This window comes from Sceloporus occidentalis, unplaced genomic scaffold (assembly GCF_023333645.1).
Source record: "Sceloporus occidentalis isolate IW3139 unplaced genomic scaffold, rSceOcc1.0.p SCAF_3, whole genome shotgun sequence".
Lineage (NCBI taxonomy): Eukaryota > Metazoa > Chordata > Lepidosauria > Squamata > Phrynosomatidae > Sceloporus > Sceloporus occidentalis.
Window position 1 is genome coordinate 60,517,663 of NW_028316983.1, and position 11,664 is coordinate 60,529,326.

An 11,664-nucleotide genomic window follows, 5' to 3' on the forward strand; every position below is an offset into this window, starting at 1 on the left:
TTCTCCAATGTGACTTTATGGTCAACTTCTGATGGAATTCTTTCATTTCAACAGGGTTTGCTATTATCCATGGTTTCACATTTTCATGATAATTCCTGGAATGTATCTGCCACAAATATGGGGGTCATACTGTATACAACTTTAGAAAGTGCAGGCAGTATCTAACAGTGGCATTCTGCTGGAGGAACAGTGGTAGGTTGTTCTCACTAGGTGAAACCCCGCGTTCTGAATCGAATCCAAGGAGTGGCATTCCTATTAGGATCCGATTTAAACCTAGAACGGTTATAGAGCAACCCGCAATCGTCTCCACTACAAATCGAATTGTAGAGCGGAATAAAATTTTGATTCGAGTTTTCCTCATTTAACGCGTGTTAAAAAAACACTAGGGTCTGACCTACGTTTTTCCATTGATTCGATTTAGGAACCGGAGCATTTAAATTGGAACGACAGCCTTTGAAATTGCGTTAGATGAATGGGAGGAGCGGAGTGCGATGGGGCTGTCCTTGGGGGAGTTGCCCTTTCTGTCCCCATCCGTCTGGCTGTCGCCATTTTTGCTTCCCTCACCCCTTTGTCCGCTGTGGTCTTTCAATAAGAGATAAGGATTATTTTTATTTTTTATTTTAATGGTTTACAGGCACTTAATCTCTTCAGCGCTTTAAGCGCCTGAAGTCCCGGCTGCTCAAGAGCCTGCATCTGCCAAAGGAGTACAAGGCTTCCCCCGGTGGATTGCAACCTCCCCTCTGTGTGGGGAGAGCCCATTTCTAACGGAGGAGAGGCAGGAAGGGAAGGCTCCTCTCAAAGAGGCATTCCCTGCCCACTTGGGCACTGATCTCGCCCAGGCAGGGAAGGGAAGGCTCCTCGCGAGGAGGCATCTGATCTCGCCCAGGCAAGGAAGGGCTCTGATCAATGGGGGGGGGGGGGATAGAGCCTTTCTCCCTCCATTTCTCAAATGGAATCTGCCTTCTCCTCCAACCCTGGAAAGAGAATCTTTGGGAAGAGTGCTCCCTCCCTGCTTTTCCAGCAGCCTCCTTCATTGATCTCTGTGCTCTCTGAAGGGATTCTCCCTGGCTGTCTTGGGAGACAGGATGCTGCCCTCCAAAACCTATCCCATAGTTCCTCTGGAAAGAGCTTCGCTTTTTGCCAGAAGCCTCTCCCATTGATCTCTGTGCTCTCTGAAGGGATTCTCCCTGGCTGTCAATGAAATGGAAACGATGCCAAAAGATAAATCGCTTCCAAATATTCCGGATTAACGTTACGTCATTCTGACGTACTATTGATTGACAGCTCCAAATAAGGTATGGAGGAGAAGAATCGCTTTATTTAAACACCGATTTCATGCCAAGTAGGAACGCTTGCAGGTAAAAACTTCGATTTAAATAACCAGATGGGAACGATGAACAAAGCGATTCGGATAGCGGGATAAGAACAGTGTTATTTTGAATCAATTTTATTAAAAACGTTGTATTTTAAATCGTTTCAAATCTTAAGTGGGAACAACTCCTGGGAAGCTTTCCATAGTACCAGAATCAGCCACCAGAGCACTGCTGAAGGACAGGTGATGATTGGGTGACAGAGCAATTTTGTGTGTGGTAAAATCCGTTTTAACCCATTCCAGCCTGACCCTGTCCCGTGTCTAGGTCAGCATTAAAATTGCATGAGATAAACTCCTCGGTTTCCCCTTTAAACTTCATGACACTTATCGTTATAGTGGGTTAAACAGAAACAATGGATTTCAGGCACACTACCCATATTATAACAATGGCTAAGTCCCCAGCTTCACGAAGCCACTCTCAGACAGTTTATCAATCTCCTGCACACACCACATTCCAAAACTCCTACCACCATTCATATGCTCATTCATGTGGGATCTAAGCATGGCAGGGGGGAGGGAGACCCCCAGGTGTCCTCTCTGGACCTGTGCCATGCTTGGATCACTGGATCCAAGTATGGCAAGGGTGAAGGAGACCCCCAGGAGCCCTCTCTGGACCCATGCCATGCTTGGATCACTGGATCCCAAGCATGGCAGGGAGGAGGGAGAACCCCAGGGGTCCTCGCCGGACCCGTGCCATGTTGGAACACTGGATCCAAGCATGGCAAGGAGGAGGGAGACCCCGGGGTCCTCTCTGGACCCGTTCCATGCTTGTATCCAGTGATGAAGGAAGGGACCCTGCAGGGGGAGGTCGAGGAGGAGCAAGTCACACTCTCTCTGAGGAGTCACACACTCTCAGCCGGAAGGAGGAGGAGGGCCCAGGAGAGCTCTGGCCAGGATTTCCAGTGAGGCTGCAGAGGGCCGGGGCTGAGTGTCTGGAGGGGCAAGGGGCCTGGCGCAAGGGGGAGGAAGAGGAAGAAGGATGCAGGAGGAGGAAGAGGATGGCAATGGAGCAATGCCGGGCGTGGGGAAATGGAGGTCAGGCCGGGGAATGAGGCAGGAAGATGAACAGGAGGACAATGGGTTTTTGGTTTTTGTTTTACATTAAACTGAGTTCATACCCTACATGGCTCAGGTCCACACTATTTGGCAGACCGTTTCTCCTAGTATGAACTGGCCCACACTCTGAGATCCTCTGGAGAAGCCCTTCTCTCTGTCCCAACAACATCACAAACACAGTTGGTGGGGATGTGAGAGAGGGCCTTCTTGGTGTCTGCCCCTAGACTATGGAACTCCCTGCCCAGGGATATCAGAATGGCTCCTCCTTGATTTATCTTTTTAAAATATGTTTTATTCTTTTAATAACTATCTGTTTTAATATTGTAATAATTTAATTCCTTTTTAATGTACTTATTATTATTTTATTTTATTTTATTTTATTTTTATGTTTTTAATTGTACTGTTTTTAATGCTGTGAAGCCGCTCTGCATCCCAGTCCTGGGAAAAGAGCAGGATACAAATAAATATAATAAATATAATATAATAATATTATATTGATTGATTTAGCAACTACATGCCTTTTCAAGTAGTTGCAAAAGCAATCAATTGAATATGGGTTCAATTTAATTACAAAAAAAAACACAAGTACAATAGCAGCAGTGAGGGGGGGCAGGGATGGTGGATCTGTCAAAAACTTAGGAGGGATGGTAAACACCCCTCTGCCATTTGTCCCTCCCCTCCAGAATAAATCAATTCTGATCTGTCATTCCCACTTATGGAACTCGCTTCAAAATCGATTTTTTTTTCAAAAGAACCTTTTTCGAAGTACTTGTTGGAAACACTGGTTTTTTTGCCTTTGCCTTGCTTCATCACAACAGGATTCAATCACATTGTGACAGGAACTGGTTTCAAATGGGAACTAGGGTCATTTACAGCAAATGGCACTTCACTGTATTTCATAGTGGGAACAAGCCCTAAAGTTACTTCATTTGCCATTATGCCATAGAGCAAACTTCCTTCCTTAAAAGAAACTAAAATTGAAAGACGTTTTCTAACAATATTTTGAGAATGAAGCTGACTCACTCTTTAAGCTAATGTCTTCTTGAATGGGTTGACCTTCTAATAAATTTTTTATCAGTTGCCACCAATGTTGCTGAACAGAGCTGGTTGGGTGAGATAGCCACTTTAGGAGATGGAGTGCAGGGGATAGCAAACAGGCCATGCCTCACCCTACTGATGCCTTTGCAATTACTCCAACACAGCCTGCTCTGATCTGGAGAGCAGCCACTATGGTTGCTGTACAGTTTTGCTGGGGGTTAGCCCTGAATGTACACAAAGTGCTGGCATGGCATACACAATAGGGGGCTAGCCAGCCCAGCTTCCCAACATGCTACAAGAGGAGGCAGGGGATGGTGTCACTTCATTCTTGCTGTTGTAGAAGGAGGAGGAGGGGGAAATGGAAACAGAGACTACAGTGTGGAACCTACCTATTTCTTCAGAACACGATAAGAGGAGTTCTTGACACTTATCATTATAGTGTGTTAATGTGATGTAGAGCTTAACTGAGCATTGCTAGCAAGCAGTAGATGGTGTTGTGTCCAACTTGAAGTAGTTTCTTATACTCTTATCTAAATAATGTTTCCTCAAGATTTCCTGGAATACTAGGGTTCTATGAGATAAGCAACATTTTAAAAGCTGTAGATAGATATTTTATGCAGGGCTCCATGGGATATGAACATTATTACAAGGGCTCCTCCAGGGTAAAACCTTTCTGATATGCTGTTTTAGATGGTCTGTTAGTTAAATAAAGGTGTTCTTCAGTGGAGACACATTGGCCACACTTCTCCCTGAAATTAGCCAGACATTCGGGACACAGGCCTATGGCACTAGCAGTGTCCCTACTGGCTACTTTCTTAGGTCTGAGGACTCTTTGGCAACAAGACATTAAAAAATAGCTAGCCTTTGCACCACTGCCATTGGCCACCCCTTCAAACTACCTCTGTTGCATTTTTTACTGTTGTCACTGTGTGCATTACCTTCATCCTCCCACCCTCCTCCTTCCCTGAGGGTGAGCAGGTATTGTTGCTACTGCTTTTCTCAGTTGAGTTACCTGATGCTGTCCTATGCTAGATGCAGCAAGTGCCAAGAGAGGCAGGCTATAGTAAAGGGAAGTGGTTATAGTAAGGGGAAGTATGAATATAGTCAGTGCATGTCATATGCAGGTAATCAAGAGAGTTCACTGAAGATGAAGGGAAGAACAGAAGCAACATCTCAGGCATTCCAGAAACTGTCACAAGAAACCAGTAGTCATAATAGCCGCAGCCAAAAGGGGAAGAGAATGAAATGTAAAATTTATGCCAGTCCAGAAGTCAAGATAGTTATGTTAGTCACTATGTCATTTTGTCATTAACTCAATATTAACTCAACAGTATCCATCACTTCTGACTGACATGAAGGCCTGTCTTGCTAAAGTTCATCATCACCTGTATGTGATCTGACTTGAGGAGACAATCATCATATGGAGCCCTATACATACATGCATTTTACTACTTCTTTAGCTACACCAAGAGCCAGTGTGACATAGGAGTTTATTGCACTGCAATTTTCCATCCTTCCCTCCTGAGCTAGCCGCAGGATGAAAACTTTTAAACATGGATTTTATCACATACCTCCATGCCCAGGCAGGAGGCATACCATACCCAGTCATGGCTACCCGATCTAGACCTCTCCCATACTTTGCAAAGAATGAGATTTTCCAGTTCTTTGCAAAGTACTGGAGAAGTCCAAATTGGGTTTGGGATGCCATGATCCCAAACAGAAAAGGGCAGTGTGATAAACTCCTTAGTGGGTTGACACTGGACTGTGACTAAGAAAACCAGTGTTTGAATCCCCATTCAGCCATGGAAACCCACTGGGTGACCTTGGGCAGGCCACACTCTCTCAGCCTCAGAGAAAAGCAAAGCCAAACCCCCTCAGAACAAATCTTGTCAAAAATCCCTGTGCTAGGGTCACCTTAGGGTTGTCATACCTTGAAAATGACTTGAAGAACAGCAATCCAGTCAGTGCAGAGATAGGCAAACTCTGATCTGGGGCCCACATCAATTTATACAAGTAAAACCAGAAGTGACTGGGTGGGTACTCCAGGTTGCTGGTTTTTTTTTAACTAGAGGTTTGTTTGTTTATTTAAAGAACTGTGTCTCCTGAAGGTCCAGATCTCCCTTTCTTCAGAGGGGTTTCCAAAGCAAGAAAAATCGGCTCTGGAAGCTGTAAGTGAACCATAAGCAGCATGATTCATACTCTCAGTTTATACCTTACTGCATTGTCAAATACTTTGTCGACAATCTTGCAAACACAACCTTCACACAAGAGCAGAAAGACACACCCAGCTGTATCCTTACAGCCAGTATTTAGATGTAGGGGAACAGAACTATACCTGATTGCTATAGTTGGTGTTGTATAGCTAAGATTTCCAGGGCATCCTTATTATATCCTCTTATCTGAGATCAGAAAAGATTGCCCCTATAGGACTGGCAGGTTCCCTTATTATAGATGATGTCTCCTATTTCAGCACTGGAAAGTTTTACTTTTTATAAGAGACTGAACAAGACTCCCCGCCCATCTCATATTTTCAACTGTGGGCCTTTCAAAATGACAAAAATGTATGCACCATATAACTGATGAATGTGGACAATAAGTTAATTTTGCAGTGAATACAAGGCTATGTTAAGTGAAAGCAATACTTTTATTTGGTATTTCAGCAGAACACACGCTTCTTAGTAGCTGCTTCTCAATTATCACCCCTGTGTATCATAAATTTTGATTGTCCCTTATTGCTCTTTTGAAAACTTGGCAAATCCATGTGTAGTTATGAGGAAGTAAGGAGAAAGTGCCCCCCTCCAACACCATAACCACAGTGGCAAAGACCTAAATTAGCACGCCTACTGGATTTGGGCCACAAGCATGTCCACCTTGTCCCTGAGCTCTATTTCCACTGGAATCTTTCCTCATTCTAATGGCTGCCTGTATGTGTGGCTTTCCTCCCAGAATGATTCAGGTATCATTATGTCATTTCAGAGGAAGGAACTGGTAAAACCATCTCCAAGATCTATGGGTGCCTGCAGACAGAAACCTACTAGCATGATCAGGAGTAGGATGCTGAGCAGCCATTTCATGTTTCCTTCCTTCAAGAATTTCCTGTTCTAAGAATGAAGATGGAAGCAATGGCAAGAAAATACCAAAGGGTTATGTGGAACACAGTGAACCCTATAAAAGTTTGTGAATGAAGCAAGAGGATTACACAATAAAGTCTTGTCTGGCAAGCACCCAGATTTAGAAGACATAATATGAAACCCTTGCTTCTGCTATCAATTCACAACACCTTCCGCTTTCACTTTTTACCACTGTGGTTTAAGAACAGATGGGGAAGGGAAATGAACACAACATAACTATTCATAGTAAAGGCTGCCTACCTCATCCCCACTTTTTCAGATGCTTCTGTTCCTTTTCTCTCTATACCCCATCTGTATCAATGGAGCCTGCCCTTATTTATTTGTTATTTAAAATGCTCCTACTATTCTTTTCATTTCTTCTTCACTATGAACATTTCCAGACTGTGGGGCTTCTCTTGCTAGCAATGGAAATGTGTGATGTTGCTGTGTTCTTTTTTCTTGTTAACAGATTTTTCTGGGATAAGAAAAAGACAGAAGAAGTAGCAGAAAGGCAAGAAAAGGTTACAAGACAACATCATGTGAATGCCCAATAATAAGTTTCAATAAATGAGGTGGCATGATGGCATCATAAATGTGTTATTTTAAATCAATGTTTCAGCCTCCTCCTTTACTTCTATTCAGTTATTTATTGGCTTATTTTCCCCCATTTCTCTTCTTTATTGCCTTTAATGCCGCTTCAGTTGCACATTCTCTCCTTCTCTTTCTTTCTTAATTTTCTTTCTGGTTCCTGGGCTCAAAATGTTGGTTATAATATACAAATGGGGCAACCAGAAAAGGTGATCAAAGGGACTGAAATCTACATTAGGTGTTGACCATAGAGAATTTTTTTATAAGATAATGTATCATTGGTATTTAATGCCTGTGTGGTTGTCAAATATGTGTAAAGGGACTAGTAATGTTTGCCAGAAGTGGGAACAACAACCATGAACTTTCTATCACAAATGATAGGCATTTAACAAAGCAAAGAAGGGGGGGGGGAATTTTGATTCATAGATGGATTCCAGATATATTGAAATCTGAGATCTTTTTATTGGAATGGCTGGATGAACACACTATGATTACGTTTGGGGAAAATCATACAATATATGATTACAGCCACAAGACTTGTGTCTGGTCAGAAATGGAAGGACAAGACTACCCTGATCAAGAAAGACTGAATATTAAAATGGTATGATTTGGTTAGGATGAAACAGAAATCTTTGAATAGTTTTAAGAGAAATTGGGAACCTGTAATTGTTTCTTACAGGCACAAAAGAGGAAATCATCAATAGCTGGTTCTAGCCTAGCAGGATAAATAAGCAGGAGAGACTTAAAGTAAGAGGTTGGCAATAGAGGAAATTAGGTATTTAAGATGTTTGAGTTGAAGTTCCCATTTTAACATTTTAGTTGGAAAATACTAATTCTAATTTGTAAAAAAACAAAATCCAACTCAATTGATAATGTAATTGATGTTAACTAGTTAGTTCCCATCTCTTTGACCAAAGAACAACACAAAAGTTGGCAATGAACAGTTACTATTCTATAAAAAGTTGGAAGACTCAAGAGTGAAAGCCAAACAAGCTGGAAAATCTCTAAACAGAGATGTTGCAAATGTTGGCTAGAGTCTGGAAGCTGAATTTTGTCAAGAACTGCCCTTTCCCCTCAGTCCAGTAAACCAGCCTTCTGTATTCAAAAAGCAAGAACTTTATTTTTATTTTATTTTTTGTGGGTTTTTCAGGCTATGAGGTCTTGTTCTAGAAGAGTTTGTTCCTGACATTTTGCAGCAGCTGTGGCTGGCATCTTCATTTTTCATTCTCTGAAGATGCCAGCCACAGCTGCTGGTGAAACATTAGAAATAAACTCTTCTAAAACACGGGCTCATATCCCAAAAAACTCCACAAAAAACTATGGATGCCGATCATTAAAGCCTTCAACCTCACATCAGCAAGAACTTTATTTGAGCAACTGATAGCTATGACAGAACCGCCATCATTCACAAACACTGGCATAAAATTAACAATTTTAAAATTCTACCTAAATTTCACAGGCTTTACTTTAATTCATTTAAAATTTAAACATACATGCCCTCTTCATATTTGCCCAGTCCACCTGGCTCCTCATAACTTTCAGTCTTGCCTCTGTTTTCCCTTTCCCCTGAGAAAGTTCTGATCAAAGGAAACCTCCCCTAGATTTCTGCATTTTCCAGTACCAGGCAACAATCTTCCTTTGGCACCACTTCTAAATGTCTAAACCAACACAATGCTTTCTCAACAACAAAAGTTATACGAACTAAAACTTCTAAACTACTGCATTGCCTATTATAACAATTTCAAACACACAACTTAACAGCAACCTCCAGTGTATAGCAGAATATGCCATATTCTGACAGAATGCTAAGAGAAAAAATGTAAGGCCCAAAGGAGGACAAGGGATTTTTGGTGCACTAAACCTGTTTATCCATGAACATCCCACAGAATTTAGTGGGACATTTTCAGTATATAGGACTTTAGCTGATTCTGGAAGCCCTTTTCATAGTAGCTGTAGTAAGAAAGGAAATCCATTAATGATTCATGGCATTAACTTTGTTGGAAAGAAAGACTTCTAAAGCTGGGATCCTGTTGGTGGCATATCTGTGCATAACCCCAGTTTATAGGCATGTGTCTTTTTTTGGACATTGCAAAACAAGTATTCATGACCTTGTTGTGGAACATCTAACACACACCAGCCAACTTTTGTGTGCCTGGGCATGCTGCTATGGCCACTTCCTAGTCAAAGAAGAAAGCTAATAGGTGGCCAGGCAGCACCTAGCTCCAGTTCATCACCTGGCAGAAGAGAGCTGCTTACTGGAGAACTAGGAAAGCAGTCAGTTTTCTTCTCCTGGCTGCATAGCTGCAGCTTGGTGCTGCCTGGTTGTCTCCCACTATACTCCCTGCTACAGCCAGCATATGCCTGTGAAATCGCACCCTGGCACACAAAAACTGCCTTTGGGAGGTGCAACACATATGGAACAGTGCAGGTAGATATTAGACCATGACACCTGAATTCCACTACAGTAATTCTTGCAGCTTTTTTTTTTTAAAAAATCACAATTATTCCTAGAAATGTGTGTGAAATTGAATGATGATAAATCCTGCAGTAATCCTTTTTCACAAGGTGACCAGATATCATAACTGCAAAGGGGGATAAGACACCACAAATTGTATCAAGAAAAATGTAGGACATTACAAAATAAAGCTAGAAACACTAATATAAATGTAAATAAATGCTTTTTAGTAATCCTCAAAATGGAGGACATTTTGAATTTCCTCCTGGACAGATGACTGAAATGTATGACATGTTCTGGAAAAGGAGAACATCAGGTCACCCTGTTTTTTCATGACTTTGATCACTATCTCTTTTGGAAAGAAATTCTCTGACATAGCTTTTGTTGCATAATTTCCACCTGGTATCAAAATGAGTGAGCTGTTTCAACATTACTTGCTTTTTGACATGGCACTGACCAAGAAAGCTAAAGTCCCACAGCTAGACAATTTAAGATCAATAGAACCTTTCTGCAGTAGTTTGCTCTGACCAGATATTGTGTGTTTCCCCACTATGAATCTTATAAAACTTAATGATTCTGTTCTTAGTATTTCATTGGCTTTACCAATTAACTTTGAACCAATAAACTGACACATCAATATGGTATGATCATTTCTCTTTGTATGTTTCAATTATATTCTACATTCTCATGGCAGGTGAGGATGGTTCATGATCAAAGTAGGGACAATGGTTGAGATAAATTACTAGGTGAGCCATGTGTCCCCACCACCACCACCACTTGGGGTACTGACTTCTAGGAATGGTAGATTAAACTCAAACATACATCACTGAGTTAACTCCAGTGGTGTCAGTCCACTGAGAGAACAGCTTCCATGATCCAAGTTGAACACAGCTCAGGAATCTCAGGCACTCATTAAACCTATTCCTGGGCTTGTTTACTACAGTACATAGGTGAAACATAGAAGATTATTGCATGGACTTTCCACCCGGCCCCAGAGCAAACTGAAAATTTGGGATTTTTTTTTCCAGATTGGGTTTTATCGCACGCCTCCATGCTCAGACAGGAGGCAGCGCAACCCTATTTTAGCCAGATCCATCCTCAATCTGTCCTAAGCCCATCCTTGCAAAAGACAGTTAACTCCCATCCTTTGTGAAGGACAGGATTAGGACGGATCTAGGACAGAATGGCTAAAATCAGGCCACGATGCCTCCGGTCTGAGCACGGAGGTGTGCAATAACACCCAATCTGGAAAAAAATCCCAAATTTTCCATCCGCTCTGGGGCCGGGCAGAAAGCTAGTGCAATAATCTTCTATGTTTCACCAATGTAGTAGACAAGCCCAGGAACATGTTTCATGAGTGCCTGACATTCCTGAGCTGTGTTGGAGCATGGAGAGGTCACAAACTGAGGAAGTGTAGCTTCAAAACTGATAGTTTTGCCACAATAATCTACAAGAGTCTTTCAGGGTAGCTTCTTGCTAAGGTGTTCATACAAAATAAGGAATTATAGCAGACAAATATAACATTCATAAACCAGAACTGAAAAACCAAAGTAGCATCTAGGCAGCAAGAAGAATAAAAACAAAAGAAAAACAGTGATGGCAGTGGCCAGTCCAAATCTCTCCCTAGTGGACATGTTGTTGCAGAACTTATCTCTTATCTCTTTTTTCCCTGTAGGCTGTTGATGAAAACTGGGTTTGAAAGGTCTATAACTACAGCTCTAAGTTTATGTTCAGTCCCTCAATGCTAGGGCTAAAACCTGCAATCAACACATAACTGAGGCATGACCAACACTTGGAAAGTTATTTTAGGGGACTGTAAGTCCACAAATCCTTGAGCAAGGGTGGCCAGTCTGAACATCATGGCTGGGAGATTCTGGGACTTATAACACCACCACCACCACCACCCCCCAAGAAGAGAAGAACCTACAAGCTTCACTTTTCAGTGTAATGAATTGCTATTGCCAAGCTTCTGGGGTGCTTGCCAGTTAGGCTTTTCATGCCCATTTTTCCCAACATATGTTTCCCAGCATATTCTTGTTGGGAAA